This window comes from Marmota marmota, unplaced genomic scaffold, assembly GCF_001458135.2.
Source record: "Marmota marmota marmota unplaced genomic scaffold, marMar, whole genome shotgun sequence".
Lineage (NCBI taxonomy): Eukaryota > Metazoa > Chordata > Mammalia > Rodentia > Sciuridae > Marmota > Marmota marmota.
Genome location: NW_026000019.1, coordinates 25,226,897 through 25,242,139, shown reverse-complemented (window position 1 = coordinate 25,242,139; position 15,243 = coordinate 25,226,897). Strand labels below are relative to the sequence as shown.

The 15,243-nt window shown below is 56.5% G+C and overlaps 1 long non-coding RNA gene across 1 annotated transcript; it reads left to right on the top strand.

Moving 5' to 3' along the window:
* Positions 1 to 4,573: 4,573 nt before the first annotated feature.
* On the top strand, positions 4,574 to 7,948 carry LOC125618732. The gene is made up of 3 exons (XR_007350141.1): positions 4,574 to 5,639; positions 6,004 to 6,149; positions 6,559 to 7,948. It is a non-coding gene; the product is annotated as an uncharacterized LOC125618732 (long non-coding RNA).
* Positions 7,949 to 15,243: the final 7,295 nt, after the last annotated feature.

The window sequence follows — 15,243 nt, the reverse complement described above, 5'->3', positions numbered from 1 at the left end:
TGGGCGTGTCTCCTGTTCCTTTGGCCTCTGTGTCTGTCTTCCTGTCGGCACTGGGCTGCGTGACTAGGACCTGCAGTGTGACCTGGGGACTGGTGCTGTGGCAGCCTCTGGGGAGGAGGTGGCGGCTGGCCAACCTGGCAGGCTGAAGGGCAGGGGCTCATCTCACAGGGGCAGTGGCTTGAGGCCTGGTCTCGGGGCTGGGATGGGGAGAGATGGGCCCCGTTTTTCTGGAGCTTTCCATGTTTCCACGGAGCTGAAACTCCGTGGACTTCTGTCATCATGAGGTCGTCCAAGGCAAGGACAGGGGACCAGGTTCAGTGGAGGGATCTCGGGCCAGATTAAAAAAAAAATCTGAGTGTGAGAAAGTGAGACACCCAACAGGGAGCGTTTGCAGTCCCTCACCTGGAGGGGACTTTGGCAGCTGGTGGCAACTTCACTGGAAGACATTCCAGTGGATGAGCTGGTTCTCCAGGTCCGTGGGTGGCCTGGCTGTCTCCACAGGACTCCAGGCTTGCCCAGGGGACCAGGTGCTCTGCGGCTTCCCCACAGGGCTTGTTACTGCGGTGCCTGATGTCCCTTCAGGTCAGGTGAGACTCGCCTTCACCTAAGAAACCAGGTGATGGCGGTGCCGGAAGGCGGGGCTCAGCTGGCAGAGTGTGCTGGCAGGTGGGCTGGTGGTGGTCCCCACAAGGGGCGAGGACACTCGGTGCAGACTCCACGGCACCCTCCTCATCTTCAGAGTGGTGAGATTCACACAGCCTCAGTTAACCTGGACCATTTCAGGTGAGTCCCAGAAAGGCAGCAGGGAACCAGCCGCACCCGGACTGCAGTACAGAAAAACGTGCCAAGAGAAGTCCTGGGAAGTCCACGTGGGATTGACCTTGGGCGTCACGCTTTGTCCATTGCCTAGGGTGGATGGCCCAGGAAGGCATGCAGGTTCTGGGGCGGGCAGGAAAGGGCAGGAGATTGTGAGCGTCCAGGTGAGACAATAAACGTTCAGAATCAGTAAAAAAAAAAAAAAAAAAAGGTGCGCAGAGGTGTGCGCTGTGCTCCTGACTTGAAGCTGAAGCCCAGGGAAGCCCCAGCTAGGAGTGGGTACGGCACCGTCCTCCACCTCGCTTGAATTCCTCTGATTCCACTGGACCACGCTTGCTCCTGGGCGGGAGCAGTGGAACCCACTAACAGTGCAGGGGACATTCTTTGGAGTGTGGGCAAGGTGGGGTCCGTGTCTTGGCCACTTCTCCCCCTGCCTGGGTCGCTGATTGGAGATCCAGAGCCCAGGCAGACACCGTGAGCCTGTCTGATCTGATGGCAGCCCCTGGCGCAGAAGCCAAGATGATTTCATGGCTTGCTCATCCCCAGCTTCCACGGCCTTCAGCACGTCCCTGGCAATCACTGATCACTTTACAGAAGTCCTGTCTGCTTCCCAGGAGCCACCAGCACACCTGCCCTGGTTCCTTCTCAGCTGTGTCCTGGTGAATGTGAAGACCCTGCCCTCGGCCTTGGGAGGCACTCCTGAGCCCCTGTGGGGGTGTCCACTCTCCCTGCTGGGCACACTGCCGACTCTGTGATCGGAGTGCGGATGTCCTCATATGGACAGTGCCGTTTGTATTTCTCTTTCTTTTGGCTACGAGCAGTTTGAGGGCTGTGTTTGGGTTGTCTGTAAGTCCCCAGTTTTGCAGTGGAATAGCGCAGTAGTTTATTAAACATGTCTTCAAGAAATTGGAAAATAAATGAAGAGCTCGTTTGCTCTCATAGGTATGAAAATGCAGAGAAATGAACAGATTAGGATTTTAAAAACCTAGTTAAATAGTTAAGTTTTATTACACTAGAGGAAATTAAAAAGGGTACTGTGGGCTGGGGATGTGGCTCAAGTGGTAACGCGCTCGCCTGGCATGCGCGGGACGCTGGGTTCGATCCTTAGCACCACATACCAACAAAGATGTTTTGTCCACTGAAAACTGAAAAATAAATATTAAAAAATTCTCTCTCTCTCTCTCTCTCTTTTAAAAAAAAAAAAGGGTACTGTGCAGTGCTCAGTAGAGGTCACTGTGGGAGCTCCGTGGTGTGTGCTCAGCATGTACATGCACAGGTACCTGTGGGAGGCATATGTGGGAGGCATATGAGGCATATGAAGCATGTACACAGGGTATAAAAATATAAGGTCCATATAAAGTGTGTGTGTGTGTGTATATATATATATATATATATATATGAAGCATATATATATAAAGTGTGTGTGTGTGTATATATGAAGTATATATAGTGTGTATATGTATATATATATTTATATATATATAAAAGCATTTCTATAGATTGTGTACCTCTAGGTGTACCTGAGCCCCGGAGAGACGAGGAAGAGGAAGAGTGCGTTCATACAGACCACATTACAATAGCAAACTCATCAGCTAGGGTTTTTTGCTGTTTTCCAAGTCACATCTCAAAGCAAAATCTGCGTTCACACCCTCTCCCTCCTCTTCTCCACCTCCCAGGCTGCCCGGCGATTCCTCCTCAGGAAACTGGGACCCACGGCAGCGCAGTCAGAAAACGGCAGCCACGGGGCACTCTATGAACATCAGCTTTCTTTTACAGCAATGACTTATGGTTTCACAAACCAGCTATTTTCAGAGTGGCGTGTCTCTCCTGAGCACTTGGTGTGATCTACCTCACTTAAGCTGCGACAACCATCTGGGAGGGGCTACTGCAGCAGCATCACACACATCAAAGAAGGCGGCAGAGTGGAGTGAAGCCGGGAGAGGAAGGAAGAAGAATTTTCTCATTTTCCACCTGTGCCCTCTCCACTGCTCAACTCAAGAGACGGAGATCACCAAGGTCTACCAAGGCTCCATGTAGATCGACGACAGTCCTAAGCTCTGCACTGTGGGGGTTCAGGGTGTGTTTCTCTTTGTGACACATGAGTCAGGGTTTCTGTCTGCAAAGGACGTGTCTGGTGAACAGAAGCCGTGTCTTCGTATCCCTGCACTGGTAGACATTTTCTCAGTAACACACAAGCACTGAGCACAGGGTGGTAAGCCGAGGTCCTCTGTCTCTGTTTGTCGGAAGCTAACGTTGTCAGAGCCAAAGTCAACCCCAACCTAGGTTCATATGCTGGCTCTTCCGTGAGTCTCACCCGGCTGGTGAGTCACTCGCAGATGGGTCTGGGTTGCACTGTTGGGGCTGCCGACCTGAGTGTGATTCAGAGCTTTGCCCGTGGATGGTCTCCCTCTCTTGCATGTTCCACGTCTCTGTGCTCTGGGATTGTGGATGCAGGAAGAACCACCTTTTGTTCCTCTTGGAGTTGCTCCTGCCTGGGCAGAGGTGCCATTGCCCGCCCTGGGGTGGAGATGAGGAGCACAGGGCCTGGTCCATCTGTGGTGCCTGTGCGTGGGGCGGGCAGCCCACCTGTGGGGTAAGGGGGCTGCAGCAGACCCCTGCAGCACCAGGGTGGTCCTAGCATGCTGGCCTGGCTCTCATCTGGCTCCGAACAGACCTCCAATAGCAATTCTTATGCCACCTCCTACGCGCAAGGCCCTGACTTCGCAGGAGAGGAGCCAGACGGCCACTTCACTCAGGAGCCTCCAACGTGGCAGCCTATAGAGCACACAAAGACACGCTGGGCAGGGGTTATTTGTGTGAAGATCCCGGCAGTGTCTGTCCGCCTGCAGCCCCGCCTCCTCTGGCACCTTCCTGACGACACCTGCAAAACAGGGCAACACACTCGCTTTACAAACCCTGGTGTCATTAAGTGAACACGAGAGTTGGGGTGCACAAGGATGGCCCTGGGGCCCCACCTGCCACAGCCACCAGAGGCCCTGGCTCCTGCAGGCACCCTCCACCTCTCAGGCTGAGCCAACGGGTTCCTGCTTATTAGGGGCTGTATGTACCCAGACTAACCTCCCTCCTGCCTCCACCTGCCTCCACCTGCCTCCACCTGTCTACTCCTCCCTCCACCTGCCTCCACCTGGCTCCTCCTGCTTGCTCCTGCCTCCACCTGCCTCCACCTGCCTCCACCTGTCTACTCCTCCCTCCACCTGCCTCCACCTGGCTCCTCCTGCTTGCTCCTGCCTCCACCTGCCTCCACCTGCAGAGAGGGCCTCCCACACCTGCAAAGAGGACCTCCCACAGCTGCAGAGAGGGCCTCCCACACCTGCAGAGAGGGCCTCCCACACCTGCAGAGAGGACCTCACACACCTGCAGAGAGGACCTCCCACACCTGCAGAGAGGGCCTCCCACACCTGCAGAGAGGACCTCCCACACCTGCAGAGAGGGCCTCCCACACCTGCAGAGAGGACCTCCCACACCTGCAGAGAGGGCCTCCCACACCTGCAGAGAGGGCCTCCCACACCTGCAGAGAGGACCTCACACACCTGCAGAGAGGACCTCCCACACCTGCAGAGAGGACCTCACACACCTGCAGAGAAGGCCTCCCACACCTGGAGAGAGGGCCTCCCACACCTGCAGAGAGGACCTCCCACATCTGCAGAGAGGGCCTCCCACACCTGGAGAGAGAACCTCCCACACCTGGAGAGAGGACCTCCCACACCTGGAGAGAGGACCTCCCACACCTGCTGTCAGTACCAGCACATGGCAAGGTTGCTGGCCTTGGGGCGTGGGCAGGAGGCGAGGACGAGCAAGCTGGCTTGCAGCGGGGCCAGCCTCACCCACGGGCGGCCTGCACAGCAGCTCTGCAGCCCACAGTGAACCTCTGCAACTGGAAAAGCCCACCAAGGCCTCAGCTTCCTCTGTCCCAGCACTTGCTGCCTCTCTGTCTCCTCTGAAGTAGCCCAAGGTGCTCTGGTGAAGTCCCCAGCAACAGGGGCTCCTTGGGCCTCTCAGAGCCTGGGCCCAGCCCTTCCACCCTTCTGGGTGCCCGGGTTCATCGGCTGATGTCGTCAAATGAAAACCAGCTGCTCTGCCCTGCGAAGCTGCGTCTGTGAGAGCTCCCGGACACACTTCCCCTTTCCCTTGTGGGAACCGTGCAGTGATCTGGTGGAACAGTGCTCCAGCCCAGCTCCTGCTGCCCGGGAGGTGGACACACCGTACAACCACCTTTCTGAGAAAGGAGCCAGTCTCTGAATGGCCGAGATGAAGTTGCCTTGACGGGTTTTCCTGCTTCTGCTCAGAGGCAGAAGAGAACTGCCCAGGAGCCAGAAGACAGGTGCCCCTGGACTCCAACAGATGCCCGAGAAGCTGACCTGGACGGCACCAAGAGAGCAGAGAGCAAGCAGGAATGCTCCCAACCTGCCCATCCACCCTGCTTTCTCAGACTCTGTCCACAGCACCGCGGGGAGTGGTGGCCGCCCTGTGCCCCTGACTGCAGTGCCCATCCTCAGCACCCAGGGCTGGTTCCGGTCACCGTGAGAAGCAGGAGGGTATCCTGAGGCTTGGCCCTTACTTTGGTCATCCATTGATTCCCTGGCCTCAACACACACTCATTCAGCGAGGCTTATTCTTCCAGCAGACATTCTCGACCACCTTCCCTGGTCAAGCACCGGCGGGTCCTGGATCCCCATGGGAAGCAAGCGTTTGTGGTGTGGAGCGGGTGGATGAGGGAACCCAGACATCGTTCCTGCCTCTGAGGCCGGGCTGGTCCTTCCTGGGGGCCATGGTCAGCAGAGGCACTGCCGCAGTTCTGGAGGGTAAGTGCTCCTTTAGAGATGGGCTTGGGGGAATGGCCCCGTGGTGACACAGATGCTCCCTGGGGGACCCGGGAAGCCTCTCCCAGCAGGGGGGTCTGTGGGCAGGGGGCAGAACAGTCAGCCTTTGAAAATCTAGGTTGGGGGTCTGAAGTCCTCAGCCAGTGGTCAGTGGGGCAGCCCTGCAGTGGCAAGCTTGCCAGGGAGGGACGGACAGTGGGGACAGAAGGCTCATGGTCAGAAGCCTGGGGGCCGGGACCCACAAGCCACAGAGTCAACAGTCAGAGCCCTCTTCCCAGCCGGGTGGCCGGGATCCTAGAGCATCGCGCTGGACCTGCCCCATGTTTCTACCCTATTTCACCTCTAGGCTCAGGGGGAAGGGCTGATGGTACTTCAATTGCTGGTCTTTAATGGCAGAGCCAGGGACGTCGTGACACTGAGCATGCTTTCGTAGCTGGAGTTCTGGTTCTGGAGTTGCAGAGCTGAAGAGAGCCAAGGGCGTGCTTTTAAGGGGTGAGTCCTCCTGACCCAGGTGAGATCAGGCGGGGCCCTCCACCTGCAGCAGGTCCAGGTGTGCATCCCAACGTCCTGGTGTCACCCCAGTGTGCTGTGAGGACACAGTTGCTGGCGGGTGTTGCTATGAGCAGGGCCCATCAGGGACTGTGACAAATTCCCTGCCGCATGTCCTCACGGGGTCTCAAAGCCAGTGAGAAGTGCGGCTGAAGATTTTACTTTGGCTTATATAGGAAATAGTCAAAAACGGCTACTCCGGGAGTTGGAGCCTATATCAAGTAAAAAACTATTAAGCAAAAATGTTTAAAAATGATACTGAAATTTTAATGAAATCATACTTATTAATTTATTGATGTAAGTGAAAAGGACATAGATCAATTTTCTTACAATAAATTGACTGCTGCTGCAGGTGTCCAAGCCATCAGCAAACAGCCGGCTACTGCGAGGCCAGTGACATTCCTGGTGGCTTCTCTTGTATTGCAAACCCAGCTCCATGCCCTTGGGGGAAACTCTTGCTCTAATGCCTGTCCAGAGAAGTCCTGTCGTCTTCAGAGGTGCATTCCCCTGGGGACGTCAGACAAATGCGTGTTCATTGGGAAGTCCATCCAGTGTGCTAGAGAAGAAGCCAAGAGCAGCAGGCCCCTGTCCCTGCGGACACTCCCGTCCTCCACCCTGCCAGCACAGCGGCTCAGAGGACCCCGCGGGGTCTCTGGAGAGTGCCTGGAGGCTGGGCCCCTCGCCTGGAGGGCACCTCTCTGCAGGGCCCCTTCTGCCCCAGCTGGTGCTCTTTCCCTCAGAGGAAGTGTCCTCCAAGGAATTCATTAACAGAAATTCATCCTCGTCCTCACGTGGCCCAGGTGCTGCTCTATGTGACATACAGTCATTGGGCCATTTTATCTTGGCACAGCCCTATGAGGGGCATACACTGTCACCTTCAATACACAGGACAAGAAACTGGACACCAAGGGCTGAGTTCACTTGCACCAAGTCCTGTGAGCCCCGAGAGGCCGTGCAGGACTCCAGCCCTGTGGTCTGACCCCCGTTCTGCCTTTCTCTGCTGCGTGCTGATCTCGCCTGGCCGCGCACCTGGACTCTAGGGCTCAGAAGGGCTCCCTGCACTGGGTCCCTTTTAGTAACTCACGCCACTCTTTGAAACCCCTTCCTACTGTCTGCTGGGACCTGGCAGGCTCTGGCGCACGGATGGCTGATGGAGTGGGAACCATGCTCCCCAGAGGACGCCGAGATGTTGGGGCTTCGTTTTTGTGGGTGATCCAAGGGCCCTCACTCCCAAGAGCGGTCTGCGGCGTATTCCAGACAAACCCTGTTCCTCCTCCAGGGAGGGATGTCAGATCTGTCCACAGCACCTGCAAAGGTCCGTATCCCAAAGAGTATCAAGCAGTGGCCCTGGGGGCGTTTCCTCCTCCACCTGGCTTGGTGCAGGACGGCCGTGCTGGTCAGGACTGTTGGCAGTAGACGGCTAAACTTCCTTTGCTTACTGAGCGATAACAAAATGCCAACTTGGAGTACACATAGAGAAAGTCAAAATGTTTAATGATCTTTATTGAAATATTACTGATGTACAATTGTTATAATGAAAACATTACAGCAAGTAAAAGTTAGTTGATATTTAAGTGATTTTTGCTTATGGATGTGTTTGTCCCTATTGATGATTAATTGCATAGGAAATGATACAATCGATCAGGTAGCAAAGCACATCAGTCCTTTAGTTGAATAAAAAGCCAGAACAGAGTGAGGATCGCCTTTTTTCCTGACCTGGTCAGTGCTGGTAAGCAGTCATGTTTTCTCCCCAAGTTTCTGCTGATGCACCTGATAGAAATCTTTATTTTAATGCTATAAACCCTTCTTATTTTGCTTGGATTAATTTATCATTTGGGAAATATTTGTTTTCTTAGCTTGGAGGATTGCTTAAGTACATATGAGGATGATGGAGGAAAGGTCCAGGATCTGTTTGCCTAGGGCCCCGCTGGGCCCCTGGGGGGTGCGTGAGGTTTGCTGAGACAACGCAGGCAGGGGGGCCAGAGGCACCTGACACCTCCACCCTTCGTTGCATGGATGTGCTCAGGTACACGGAGCCCGGACTGCGGACAGATCCTCAGGGAGGTGGCCGCCTGCAAGCTTTGCCCAGGATTTAATCAACGGGGGGCCAGTGGAGCAGTCTTGTTGCTAGGACTGGTCCAGGGGCTTCAGGGATCGGCAGAGCCTCTTCCTTCCTCCCTGCTCTCTGCAATTCCTCTGCTCGGTGCCTCACCTGATACCAGTCACTTGCTTGGGGCAGGGCGACCATGACCTCCGCTTCCCAGTGATCTGAGTGCATGCTGCGCTCACCCTGGTTAAATGCTGGCTGCTGAAATTGTCAGCTCACCATTGATCAAGCGTATGAAGAGCACTTCTTGGCTACCAAAGGCCTGGCCCTGCTCCAGAACCCCAAGGCCTGAGCTTCCCCACTTGGAACTGACAGCCTGTGAGTCATTCAATAATTCAGGCAAAGCAGCATTCCCAGACCTGACACAGGCTACCTCCAAAATCCCAGGAGGCAACCCGGTCTGCCTGCTGCTGCAACAGGAATCCACAGACTGGGGAAATTACAAATAGCAGAAGTTTATCTGGCTCCCAGCTCTGGGGACCAGGCAGTCCAGGAGCCTGGCACAGCCTCAGGGGAGGGCCTTTTATGCACCAGAACCTGGCAGGCTTGGCCCTGCTCAGGCACCTGCTCCTGGGATGGCCAGCCCACTCCACCAGGACACACTCAGCCGCTGAAGCCAGAGCTCTCTGGCGCCCCGAGAGGTGCTTGCTGCCCGTTTCAACGAGTTTTGGAGGGAACTTCAAACCTTGCAGAGGCTAAGGCAGGTGAGTGCTGGTCATTCCTGTTCCTGGCCATTGGCCAGCCCACAGTCCTGGAAGTGCTGGAACCTGGTGGGACTTGTCACATCCATCTCTGGCATGAAGTGCCTTAGGGGCTCTGAGTCTTTCCTACCTCCGTCCACTGTGTCCCGTCAGCAGCAGCACCAGCCATGGTGCAGTGGACTGGAGGGATCTCTCTTGGGCCCCTGCAGTGTTCAGTGTGGAGATCAAAGCATGTGGCCTCACCCGAGGGAAGATAATGGAGTGTTGGCCACCTCAGCAGGGTCACTAAGCATACACGGTGTACAGTCGAAGGAAAAGGCACTTCGGTTAGTGGACATTGGTGGCCACTTCAGGGCAGGGCCACAGGCAGCATGGCAGTTGTCGTTGGAGCTGCTGGTTGATGAGGCCACTCAGGAGGCTCAGGATGGCGTGTCTGGGGGACTCTTGGTCTACAGGTCCAGCAGTGGAGCAGCCTGGGGACCCAGCCCCCAAGCTGGAGTCTGACCATGGCACCTCACTGGCGGCTACAGGGTGGGTGGGTCTCAGTGGCAAGGTGGTGTGGGCAGAGCTGCTCAAAGAGCTTGTTAGTTAGTTAGTTAGTTAGTTAGTTAGTTTACCATAAAGGGTTCTGAAGTGCTCACGTCAGGAAACCAGTGGACTCTTCTGCCGGCTTCTGAGTGTCCACATCTCAGGTTTGCATTTGGGAAATAGCTGTCTGTAGCCACAGAATCGCTCCTCCCCAAGTCCCCAGGATCAGCTGGGTGTTGCCAGAGTTCACTGGCCAAGAGCTAAAATCGCTTTGGTGAGTAAGCTGCTTTCCTCTGAGAGTGTGGCCCTCACTTCCTCGATTCTGGTTCTAAACTCAGACCCAAGTCCCCATCTATGAGAACAGGTTGGGGCAGACTTTACAAGAGGTCAAGCCTTCTCTGAAGCATATGCTGTAGTTAATGCATTTGGATAGTTGCTCAATCAAGGGGGGCAGGTGGCCAGTGAGGGCCAGGGTGCTTCTGTCCCGTGTTCCAAGGGACCATGAGGATTCCTGATTCTCAGACCCACTCGGGTGAATTTCCCTATTTTAGGCGCAGAGTCCCGGCCCTCTGCCGTCAGCACTGTGTCTAACGGAAAGCCCCTGTGTCTAACAGCCGGTGCCTCTGCAGTTCAGGTGGACACTCTGAGTGCGTGGCCCGGGCTGCATGGGATGACTTTGCCATGGACAGCGCTTGCTCTCACCCTGCCCCTGAAGTTGGGGTTTTGTCTTCAGAGCATCTGCAACAGGTAATTACATTGAAGGTCACCAGGACTGGATCTCACAGGGACTTCAGGGACACATTCAAATGCGTCCTGGCATTGTCCACCCACAGAGGGCCAGCAGGTGCATTCATCCCACGTCCCTTCCCTGCTGGCAGAGACTGGCCAGCCTGCTGTCCACGGCTGCCTGGGCCCTGACGGGACGTGTTCCTGTGGTGTTCACAGACCAGGAGCCGGAGGCAGAGTGAAGCCATGGGGTACACTGGGAGCCCCCGGGATCTTCTAGTGCAGCAGGCTGGAGTCAGAGCTGGGGCCAAGGGACTTGGGACGCCCGAGGTCTGAAGCCCAGGCAAAGCGGTTCCACAGTACCAGGGACTCGGCTGAAAACAACACCCTCACTACATGGTGAAAACATGTCCACGTCACTTTCTCTCAAGCCAGAGGGAAGGGGAAACAGGAGGGGCACAAGGAGCACCTTCCCTTAGGACAAAACGCAGAAGTCAAACTCTTTCTGTCAGCCAGAGCCCGGTCACATGGCCACGCACGGGTACAGGCAGGGGGGTGCTCCAGTGGACTCACAGATGCTGAGCGCCCACTGAACACCAGCGGCCCCTTCCCATAGAAGAGGCGTTTCCATCTCCCCTGCCGGAGCTTGGAGCGAGAGGTGGCCCTCAAGTTGACACAGTCTCCCGTGCTCTGAATGTGGGTCCGCGGTGGCTGGTGGAATCGCCGTCTGGAGGCGCCCAGCACAATAGAGGGCGGTCTTATGGCTGCACGTCTTTGGATATTCTGAAGGACATCCAGGTTTACATTTGTCTTCACCTAGAGTTTAGCTCCATCTTTACATAAATGTAAAATCATTAGGTACCTGAATTCTTAAAGAGCACATCTTCATTGTTTAACTGGGGGAAAAGGAATTGTATCAAGCCCGTGTCTTGCTCAGAGTTGCTCAGCACCTCAGGGACAAGCACAGGACAGACAATGAGCTGCCCCTTCCCACAGGAACAGGGCAAGCGCAGTGGAGACTGGAGACGGTGAGGAGAGAACTTGGGCGGGGGAAGCTGTGAGCAAGGCAGGACAGGCATGCAGAGGGGCAGAATCCTGTGAGACTGCGATGGGGGGCGGGAGGGAACACCCACGGAGGAGCCCTTGGCAAGGGCGCTGGCTGGACCCCTTCCTGCCCTCTGGGCTCCAGGCCTGTTCTGACCCCACCTGCCACGCCCTCGCCCAGCCGTGCTCCTGCTCTGCTCCTTCTGCTGTCGGAGTCCCCTGCTCCTGCATGTCCTCCTCCTGGTCTGTTTCCAGCCAGAAGAGGTGGGTGCAGACAGGGGTGGTTGCCCCCACTGATCGGAGCTCCTCCTCCACCCCAGCAGGTCCCTTTGGGTTTGCTGATATATTTACCCCAAATGCTCAGGATTTCAGCAGCAGAGGCTCTTCCTCTTCCTCGGGGGCAGCGTCAGGGTGAGGTGAAGTTAGTTCTGAGGGCTGCAGGCGTGGCCTGTAACAAGAATGTGCAAGACCAGGCCCGAGCTCCCTTCCCGTGTCCCCAGGCCTCTGCCCTCTGGTAAGGGCCGTGCTTGGTCCTGGAGACAGAGACCTGCGCCTGGGCCCCTCTCCTCCGAGGGCTTGTTGTCCAGAAGGCACACTGGTCAATTTTCACTTAAAATACAAAGTACACATTGAAGGTGCTGAAAAACCACAGGTAGAAATGGCCCTGCCTTTGCCTGCGAGCCCTGGGTGGAAAGAGAAAGCAGGTGGCATGGACTTTACAAGATGGACCGTTTCTCAAGACCAAAGGGATGAAGGAGAAAACACGCAGAGCTGGAGGTGGGGGTCAGCGTGCTGCCCGGGCCTGGGCGTGAAGCACTGAGAAGTGCAGGCGGGAGAGGGACTCAGGCTGGAGGGCAGTGAGGTGGACTCTGGTGAGGCCAGTGGGCTCTGCCCTGGGCTGAGAGGTCTGACCTTGCACAGCCCACGCGCTGCTCGGTACTGAGCCTCTTAGAAAGGGCTGCTCAAGGAGAGGCCTTTGTTAAGTTACAGTGTAACTGTGTCGGCAGCCTAGTGAGGTACTCAGGACTGGGAGCCGGAGGTGCCAGAGAGACACTCAGCAGAACCGGCTAGGTGGCGGCCAGAAGCTTGGGATGCAGCTGAGGAGAGAGCCCTGAATGCTGTGGGCACTGGCCCGAGTGTCAAGGACACTCATCAACCTACGGAGAGGGCACAGGGTAGCACCCTCAAAGGGTGGGCAGAGGAGCAGGGTGAGAGGGTACCAGTGCTGAAGAGGGACGTGTTCAGCGGGGAATGTCACAGGGTCAGGGCAAACCACCACACATCTCTGCACCTCCCTGAGCCAGAGGTTAACGGGAAATTTTAGGAGAAAGGTCCAGAAAGCACATGAGCCATGTTTAGCCTGGACATTTCCCTCTGTGGAGAGCAGAATAATAAAAACCCCCGTCCCTCCCAGGACACCCCAGCGTGAGAGGAGGCCATCTGAAGGGGGCAGCAAGGTGGCTGCAGGGTGACATCCGCGAGTTTGGTCAGGTGAGTGCAGCCTACTGGACCTGCTGAGCCACAGTTTCCTCGTCACAATCAGAGAATGTCGTGCTGACCTCACAGGGTCGGAGGTGAGACGGAAACCTTGAGCATGACAAACGCGTGGACATCAAAGATGACAATTTAAACCAGTGACCGGGAGGAGCTAAGGCCTGGAGGAGCCAGGCTGGGGTGGGTGGGACTCCTCCCTCCCTCTCTGGAAGAGTCGGGCATAATGGGATATGGGACCTAAAACAGTTAACCTGGCACTCAGTGAGGGCCCGAAAAATCAGAGCTGCTGTGGTCACCTGTCTGCTCTGTGATGGGCCCGCCTGCCCGGCTGGCATCGGCCATGCGACACTGGGAGCTTGGCAGCAGCCCGGGAGCAGTTGTTGGCACACCGGCTTTCAATTACCTGCACTGCTGAGCCCTGCATTGGCATGAGCCTGGTCAGGGGAGTGCACAGCCCAGATAAGCCAGGGAGGAGGAGCCCAGACTCCCCCCACCACTGTGCAATCCCAGAGGGTGGCAGAATCAGGCTCCAGGAGGAGTCCAGGCCCTCACAGCCTTCTCCAGGAGACTCACGGAGCCCCGCCCTGCAGCGGTCCTTCTTCTGCTGACCACGCTCCACCATGGAGAGTGCGCCAAGGAGCTGGGTTCAGCGTGAAGATGCTTTCGCTCTGACTTCACATCCAGAGCTGGGCCTCCACCTCGGCCAGCCCTGGTGAGAATCACTCCTGCTGATCAACAGTCAGTGGGATGATCATCAAGTTTTCCTTCTTTGACATACAGAGACGACTTAAACCGCTGAAGAGCGTTCCTCAGGAGTGGCACAAGTTTTAGGCTTTATTCTGGCCACTGGAGGGCTCTCGGATTTCCCACTAATGACAGAAACCTTGAGCATGACAAATAGGTGGACATCACAGATGACAATTTAAAACCAGTGACCAAGAACTGGAGGGCGAAGGTCTGGAGCAGCCAGGCTGGGGTGGGTGGGGCTCCCCTCTCCCTCTCAGGAGCTCCTGTGGGATGGGTGCTGCCCTGTGTCCCTGGCTACGCTCAGGCCCGGGGGTGTGTGTGTGTGCAGCATCCCTCGCCATCACCCCTCTGCAGCACGGTGCAGCAGTCCTTACCCGGCACCGGCACTGGCTATCAGGCTTTGTGGGCAACCTGGGGGCGCGCAGCCCGGGAGGCCCTGCAGGTCATGTGCAGATGCCGCACCGAGGATCAGATCTGCAGCGTGTTCATGGTACAGATCTGACTCAGGGTGTCCAGTGGGGGTGAGAGGGGCTGTCCTGGAACAGCGTCGGTGGAGGCCAAGGACGACTGCACTGAGACCCCTGTGCTGCCCCCTCAGACCTGCCCCCACGGCACACCTCGTCCTCTCCATCACAACGCCAAGCGCTTCCCAGTGCAGCCTCCTTGCTTTCCTCCCTGAGCTGCCTCTCCACGTACAGAGCACGTGACGCTCAGTCGGCACCCAGCTCTTCTGAGCATGCACGAGGCACACTGGTCCTCCCGTCTCCCCTCGGTGTGGCCAGGTGACCAGCCTGACCAACGGGGGGATCATAGCACTTGACTGCCGGGGCACTAATTGTCCCTGTCCACTCTGGGCTCCTCCTTTCCCACGGTGGGGCTGCGGGAGCACTGTTGATGTGGAGGTGCGCTAGGACGCCAGGGGCCACAGTGCGGGAGAGCTGCCCTGGAGGGTCGCCAGGCACCCGGGCACTCACGGGGGTGAGCGAATTCTGTGGTGTTAAAAAGGAACTTGGACTGTGGGACTGCTCTACGACTGCATAACATGGAATACCTTGACCACTACTTCAAAATAATCGTGAGACACAGCATGCTGTTAGCAATTGATGACATTCTGCTCAACCTCTTCCATAATGTTCCCATTGTGACAGGCATTCCCAGGAGACAAGGTACTTAACTGGGAAAAGTGAACTACTAATGATGGATTGGAAGACCCAGGGGCATGTTGGAGAAGTGGGCACTTGGGGAGAGGGCAGCACTTTACTCTCCCTAATCCCCAAACTAAGGGGTCTGGACAGGAAAGTGCATGGTCACACAGTGAAAAAAGAGAACACAGAGACCAGGGGACCCAGCTCTCCTGCAGGTGACTGTGCACAGGACAGGGTGAGGAGGGGACATGGAGACCAGGGGCACAGCTCTCCTGCAGGTGACTGTGCACAGGACAGGGTAAGGAGGGGACATGGAGACCAGGGGACCCAGCTCTCCTGCAGGTGACGGTGCACAGGACAGGGTGAGGAGGGGACATGGAGACCAGGGGACCCAGCTCTCCTGCAGGTGACTGTGCACAGGACAGGGTGAGGAAGGGACATGGAGGCCAGTGGACCCAGCTCTCCTGCAGGTGACTGTGCACAGGACAGGGTGAGGAGGGGACATGGAGACCAGGGGACCCAGCTCTCCTGCAGGTGACTGTGCA